Source organism: Dryobates pubescens, chromosome 14 (assembly GCF_014839835.1).
Source record: "Dryobates pubescens isolate bDryPub1 chromosome 14, bDryPub1.pri, whole genome shotgun sequence".
Classification (NCBI taxonomy): Eukaryota; Metazoa; Chordata; class Aves; order Piciformes; family Picidae; genus Dryobates; species Dryobates pubescens.
This window is the reverse complement of record NC_071625.1, coordinates 29,411,965-29,419,696: the sequence shown is the minus strand read 5'-3', so window position 1 is coordinate 29,419,696 and position 7,732 is coordinate 29,411,965.

The following is a 7,732-nucleotide window of genomic DNA, read 5'->3' as shown; positions in this document are numbered from 1 at the left end:
CACACTGTTCCTGATGCAGGCCAGGATGCCATTGGTCTTCTTGGCCACCTGGGCACAGAAAGTTCAAGGTGAGGCTCAACAGGGCTCTGGGCAACCTGATCTAGTGGAGGATGTCCCTGCTGACTGCAGAGGGGGTTGGGCTGGATGACCTTTGGAGGTGCCTTCCAACCCAGAGCAATCTATGATTCTATGCTTTTTAAGTCTTGCAATCCAGCTATGACAGATGTATCAAATGTGAGAACTCAGAGCAGAGGAATCTACACCAAGAGCAGGTGGAACTCTGGCTCAAACCCAGGCAAAAAAGAAGTCCAAAACTTTCACTAAATTCATGCAGCCATGATTTCAGCATTCCAGTCTCCCAGATCAAATCAGCCTCTTCTGGGATGTAATTATCCACAATTCAGTGTGTCTCTGACCCTGAGCAGGTATAAAAACACACAAGAAGGGTGTTTAAAAAAAAATAATCTATGATTCTATGATGCTCCAATTCTGGTTTTCCCTGTCTGGAGAAACCCCACATTTGCAAGGCTGTGTCATCCCTGGAGGTGTTTGCAGCCAGGCTGGATGTGGCTGTGAGCAACCTGCTGTAGTGTGAGGTGTCCCTGCCCATGGCAGGGGGGGGTTGGAACTGGCTGAGCCTTGAGGTCCCTTCCAGCCCTAAACAATTCTGTGATTCTTCTCACTGCTGCCAGTTGCAAAACCTCTTTGTCTGCTGCAAGGCCACCAGTCAATGAAGTCTACTGCCTGTCACCTCTGATATTGGTGACAGGGCTTTTGCAGCAAAGCTGGAGGTATTTTGAATAGAAATTCAAACTCTAATGATTTTTCAGGAAACCTGCAGCAGCTGCCCTGCTCAGCAGCATGCAAAGCCACCAACACTTTGGGTTTGTTCTAATCAGAATCAAATATCTGTATTGGAGGCCAGTTCTGTTAGGAGTGGGTAAAGCAGCAGGCAGATGGTGATGCACGCAGTGCTGTGTTCCATCAGCCCTGTCAGGGCTATAAAGAGGGCTGACTGCACACCAACTTAGAAAGAGATTAATGCATAACAATGACAAGAAACTTACTTTCTTCTTGTTGTGAGAGCCAGATCTCTGAGGGGAAATTTAGCTGCCTTATTGCAGGCTCTCATTTTACTTTACTTTATTTTGGTTTGCTTCATGTTTTATTTTATTGCTTTGTACTCTGCATGGGTTTTTAACAGCTCTGCTTAGCTCCACTAGTTTCCTAGTGTCCACTTCAGGCAATCATAACATTAAATTTGGGTGCAGGCAAACCTCATGAAGTTCAATAAGGACAAGTGTAGGGTCCTGCATCTGGGGAGGAATAACAGCAGGCACCAGGACAGGTTAGAAGCTGCCCTGCTGGAAAGCAGCTCCACAAAGACCTTGGAGTGCTGGTGGGCAGCAAGTTCTGCATGGGACAGCAATGTGCCCTGGTGGCCAGGAGAGCCAATGGCATCCTGGGGTGCACCAAGCAAAGTGTGGCCAGCAGGGCTAGGGAGGGTCTTCTTCCCCTCTGCTCTGCCCTGCTGAGACCACATCTGCAATACTCCCCAGGTGCAGAGAGACAGAGACCTGCTGGAGAGAGTCCAAGGGAGAGCCATGAGGATGATTAGGGCACTTGAGCATCTCCCCTGTGAAGAGAGACTGAGAGCCCTGGGGCTGTTTAGTCTGGAGGAGAGAAGGCTGAGAGGGATCTGATCAATGTCTATCAATATCTGATCCTGCCAAACTGCTCCAAAGCATGGGGCAGGGACAGCTGGCGTTTTATGGCTTTGTGTTTTGATTTGAGCACAAGGAAGCAGCTGTCCCTCTGCTCTCATTCCTGGAAGAGCAGTGCTATTGAAGCTGGGAATGCAGAGAAAATGTGCCTGAGACACTTGGGGTGGAAATCTTGTGTCTTAAAAAATTCATGTTTGACATTCTAAGTATCAAAACAGAAATAAGAGACAATTAAAGCTCAGAGAATGGAAATGTTAGGCAAGTATTTTCTAAAGCACTCCTTCTATTCTATTCCTTGACCTTACCATCAAAACAAGAAGAGTGTGCATTTGGGTTAACAGGAAAAAGAAAGGTACACAAACTATCAATAGCACTGTAGGCTCTTTCAGCCCTCTCCACCTCGGATTAGAGCTGGCTGAGTAAGCTTGGATGGAAAGAAATAATCAGAGAATGCCAGGTTGTGAGAGCCAGTGACTGCATTGTCAGTGGGCCCGAGTGAAAACCTGGATGCTTGCTGCTGGCTCAGCTGGTGGGTGTTGGGCTTCCTGCTCGGGGCGAGAGGCTCCAAGCTTGCAGAGTTTCTCAGGAGGTGTGCTGCACCTTTCAGATTGAGATTCATGTCTTCAGGGGGCCTCATGGTTTCATTTGTCTGAGATGGTTAGAAAACATGTTCAGAATGTTGTAAGAATTCAGTGCATTTCAAAAGTTTAAGAGAAACTGGCAGGTAGTGCACACAGGAGTATCAGTTACAGGCTGTGCTGGGTTGAAATCCACCCCCCTACATTCACTTTGCCAGCCCAGCTCAGTTGGAAGCAAATGGAAGCTGGATTGACAGGCAGAACTACAACCTGCAATGGAATGCAAAGAGGATGTACAAAATATACAGGAGTTACAATTGGCAAACAACACAAGAACCCCCCTGGTCAAGAGAGCAGGGAAGCTGTCTCTCTGCCCCCCCTACCCCCTGTCCAAAGGGAAGAAAGGAGCAGAGAAAAAGTAGCTGTTAGACTTCACCAAAACAATGCAGCCAAGGTCAGGCAGAAGCAGGTTAATATGAGCAGAGCAAAGAAGAGAAGAGAAGGGAAGGTTTGGGAAGGGTTGGGAAGGGTTGGGAAGGGAGGAGAGGAGAGGTTCGGAGAGGAGAGGAGAGGAGAGAGGAGAGAAGGGGAGGGGAGGGGAGGGGAGGGAAGATTGTTTTAGTACAAACAGTCTTATGGTAGATATCTCTCCAATGGAATCGTTTAGAATTGTCTCTGTTTCCCCTTTGCACAGCCAGCAGTGACTGATTGACATTCTTCTGCTTTTCCGCTCGAAATGTGTAACGCAATTGTAAAGGCATAGCCTAAAACTGCCACACAGGCATCAAATTAAAAACAATCAGAAGAAAAGCCATGAGAGGCACATGACAAAAAGAGAGACCCCAAATACTGCAGTAACACTGCACAGGCAACATCTGGGGGGGCAAATAATATACAACCCCCTGCTGCCTGCCTAGGCAACTCTGCTACTGTTTTGTTTTTCACAAATTGGGAGTGGGACAAGAAAGATTTGTTGTGCCTGGCTAAGAGACTTCATTAAATAACAGTGAAAGTTGCTTTGGAAAGGCTAGAAATAGAGTCTGAGCTTTCTGGATATGCTGCACGTCATCTGTAAGCCTGCTAGAAACTTCTTTCTCACAGTTGAACTCAAACCACTCTTGAAAACCCACCCAACACATCACTTGCCCTAGGAAACACGGCAAGAAAAACAGGCAGCATGCCCTCAGAGGTATTTTTCTACCCCCAACCTCATTGTCCCTCCCCCAGCATGTTTTTCAAACACTAAGCAACACAAACTTAAATGAGCTGGAACTAGAACAGTGTCATTACACTGATACAGAGCCATGAAGAGGGCTAGCAGGAGACTGGCTTTGAAATCAATTGCTGTTTCACCATGACAAGACCCATAGCTCCTGGATAAAACCATAACCTGCCACTGTCCTTACGACCCCACGCAGCTCAACCACTTGTATCTTTCAGCCATTATTTATCAGAAGCTTTCTTCAACCCATCTGATAATCATCTGTGGTAGTTTGAGGCTATGCCTTCACATTTTTTTCCACAGATCTTGAGCAGAAAAGGAGTAAAATGGAAATAAATCACTACTGGGCAGAAAAAGGAAAATCAAGAGAATTCTAAACAATCCCATTGGAGAGATAAGGAACTGAAACTCGTTGTACCAAAACAATCCATCTCCTCTCCTCTCCAAACCTCCCCTCCCCTCCCCTCCCCTCCCCTCCCCTCCCCTCTCCTCTCCTCTCCTCTCCTCTCCTCTCCTCTCCTCTCCTCTCCTCTCCTCTCCTCTCCTCTCCTCTCCTCTCCTCTCCTCTCCTCTCCTCTCCTCTCCTCTCCTCTCCTCTCCTCTCCTCTCCTCTCCTCTCCTCTCCTCTCCTCTCCTCTCCTCTCCTCTCCTCTCCTCTCCCCTCCCCTCCCCTCCCCTCCCCTCCCCTGAACTGAACCTCTCCTCTCCCCTCCCCTCTCCCCTCCCCTCCCCTCTCCCCTCCCCTCTCCCCTCCCCTCCCCTCTCCCCTCCCCTCCCAACCTTCTTGTGCTGTTTATTGATTGCAAATCCCTGTAAATCCTGTAACCCCTGTATATTTTGTACATCTTCCTTGCATTCCATTGCAGGTTGTAGTTCTGCCTGTCAATCCAGCTTCCATTTGCTTCCAGCTGAGCTGGGCTGGCAAAGGGAATGTTGGGGGTGGGGGGATTACAACCCACCACATCATGTCACTAAGTCACTGCACTGACATACAACTTGTCACCCGGATCAGCAGTTCCCAGTTCACGCTGTCGTGTCTGTTAGGTTTGTTCACAGGATTTAGCTGCACACACTTCTTGCTAATGATCTGTTAGAAAGGAACCATAGAGGTGGCTGTACAGACCCAGATCCAAAAATCTCATTAGCCCAATGCCCTTTTATTCTGACAGCAGCCACCAGTGAATGCCTAGGGAGCAGATTTAAAAGCAGAGGAAGGGATAGAGGGATACCTCCCTGCTAGACTTCTCCAGACTCCAGTGAAGTGTAACATGATGAGCTGCTAGCTAATCAGGCTAACAAGTAGCTTCATTGTTCTAACAGAAAAGCCCTTTTGTGGTAAAAGCTGTAGGAAACTGAGCCAAGATATTATTTTCTTCTTGGCTCAAATTACCATAACAAAATCTTGCAAATAAATCAGATTAAATTTCTCCATTCTCTCTCCCCTCTCCTTCCTGACCTTCTGCACATTGATTGTACCAAGAAAAACACTGAGAGAAATCTCAGCTGACACTGTTCAAGCTTGTTGGTGCCATGGACAGTGGCACTGAGGCACCCTCAGCAGGGTTGCTGGTGACACCAAGCTGTGTGATGCTGCTGACAGCTGGGCAGAAGGATCCATCCAGAGGGACCTGGACAGGCTGCAGAGCTGGGCCCAGGACTACCTCATGAGGTTCAACAAGACCAAGGGCAAGGTCCTGCAGCAGGGGCAGGGCAGTCCCAAGCACTGCTACAGGCTGGGCAGGGACTGGCTGGAGAGCAGCCCTGAAGAAAAGGCCTTGGGGGTGCTGGGGGAGGAGAAGCTCAGCAGGAGCCAGCAGGGAGCACTTGCAGCCCAGAGAGCCAAGCAGAGCCTGGGCTGCAGCAAGAGAAGTGTGGCCAGCAGGGCCAGGGAGGGGATTCTGCCCCTCTGCTCCACTCTGCTGAGACCACAGCTGGAGCTCTGGGGCCAGTTCTGGAGCCTCTGTGCCAGGAAGGATCTGGAGGTGCTGGAAGGTGTCCAGAGAAGGGCCAGGAGGAGGAGCAGAGGGCTGGAGCTGCTCTGCTATGAGGACAGACTGAGAGAGGTGGGGTTGTGCAGTCTGGAGAAGAGAAAACTCCAAGGAGAACTCATTGTGGCCTTCCAGGATCTGAAGGGGGCTACAAGAAAGCTGGGGAGGGACTTTTGAGGGTGTCAGGGAGGGACAGGACTGAGGGGATTGGAAAAAAAATAAATGGGTAGATTGAGATTGGCTGTGAGGAAGAAGTTGTTCCCCATGAGGGTGGTGAGAGCCTAGCACAGGTTGCCCAGGGAGGTGGTGGAAGCCTCCTGCCTGGAGGTGTTTGCAGCCAGGCTGGATGTGGCTGTGAGCAACCTGCTGTAGTGTGAGGTGTCCCTGCCCATGGCAGGGGGGTTGGAACTGACTGAGCCTTGGGGTCCCTTCCAACCCTGACAATTCTAAGTTGTTTCCAAGCATGCTTTTTCCTCCTGAGTGATAGGTGCACAGTGGAGTGGCTCACACCCCCCTGGCAGTACAGCTCTGCTGCCAAGCTGCCATACAGGGACAGACACAACTGAAAGGCTGATGTGATGTGATCCAGCTACTGGGAGAAGCACAGCTTGTAGCTCTACTGTAAAGAAAATAATCTCTGGTGTGAAGGGGGACTTGTGATGAGCTCAGCTTTTGAAGCAGTGGGAGTTTCCAGTGCAAGCAGTTAAGTGACACTCCTCTCTCCAACATTTACCTATTTCTCCACAGCAGACTTTCAAAAGGGAAAGCTCAGTTCCTGCCATTGCAAATCTGAGTCACGCCCAAGAAGGCAATAGGATGGGTTAACTTAACCCTCTCACTCAGCTTGCTCTCAGTGTTTATCAGCAGCAAGTCAAACAGATGAAGTCAACCTTACACTGACTTTACTGAAATATTTAGTATAGCCAAGCAGCTGGCACTTGCTTGCCCCACACTTCCAGTCTGACAATCTCTGCCTTTGAATGAACGTGCTGCTGTGTCTCTCGAGCTTGCTTGGAAGAACGTCCCACAGATAATTTGTGAGCACACTGCATTCAGTGCAGAAGTTCTGCCCTGTCAGAAAAGGCAGGCTGATTTCACGTGACAAATTATCTTTGCTGCTACCCCACACCTCTTGGTTATTCACATCCTAGTTAGTTAGAGGGCTTTTCTAGCACCTCATGCCAAGGTAAAGACAGGCAGAGGAATTGCACCAGTACAGGTTAGGGGGTGACCTGCTGGAAAGCAGTTCTGTGCAGAAGGGTCTGTGAGTTCTGGTAGACAAGTTAACTGGGAGCCAGCAGTGTGTTCCTGTGGCCGAGGCCAATGGTATCTTGGGATGCATTAAGAGTGGGACCAGCAGGCTGAGGGAGATTTTGTTCCCTTCTGCTCTGCCCTGCTGAGGTCACATCTAGATTATCACGTCATTCTGGGCTCCCCAGTTCAAGACAGACAAGGAGTTACCAGCAAAAGCCCAAGAGGAATATGAAGATGATGAGGGGACTGAAGCATCTCTCAGATTAGGAAAGGCTGAGAGACCTGGGGTTGTTCAGCCAGGAGAAGAAAGAGAGGGGATTTTATCAATAGCTAAAGGGCAGAGGTCAAGAGGAGGGGACCAGAATCTTTCAGGGGTGCTCAGTGAGAGGACAAGGGGCAAGGGGCACACTCTGGAATGCAGGAGGTGGTTCTACCTAAGCATAAGAAAAAGCTATTTTTAACTTTGAGGATGGCAGAGCACAGAACAGCTGGGGAGTCTCCTTCAGAGGTCATCAAAGACAACTAGTTAGAAAGGAATAGAATTAACCACGTTGGAAGAGACCTTTGAGATCGTGTCCAACCTATCACCCAACACCATCTAATCAACTAAGCCATGGCACCAAGCACCCCATCCAGTCTGTTCCTAAACACCTCCAGGGATGGCGACTCCACCACCTTCCTGGGCAGCACATCCCAATGGCAAATCTGTCTTTCTATGAAGAACTTCTTCCTAATATCCAGCCTAAACCTCCCCTGGCACAGCTTGAGACTGTGTCCTCTTGTTCTGGTGCTGGCTGCCTGGGAGAAGAGACCAACTCCCACCTGGCTACAACCTCCCTTCAGGGAGTTGTAGAGAGCAATAAGGTCTCCCCTGAGCCACACTGTTCCTGATCCAGGCCAGGCTGCCATTGGCCTTCTTGGCCAACTGGGCACACTGCTGGCTCCTGTTCAGCTTACTATCGACCT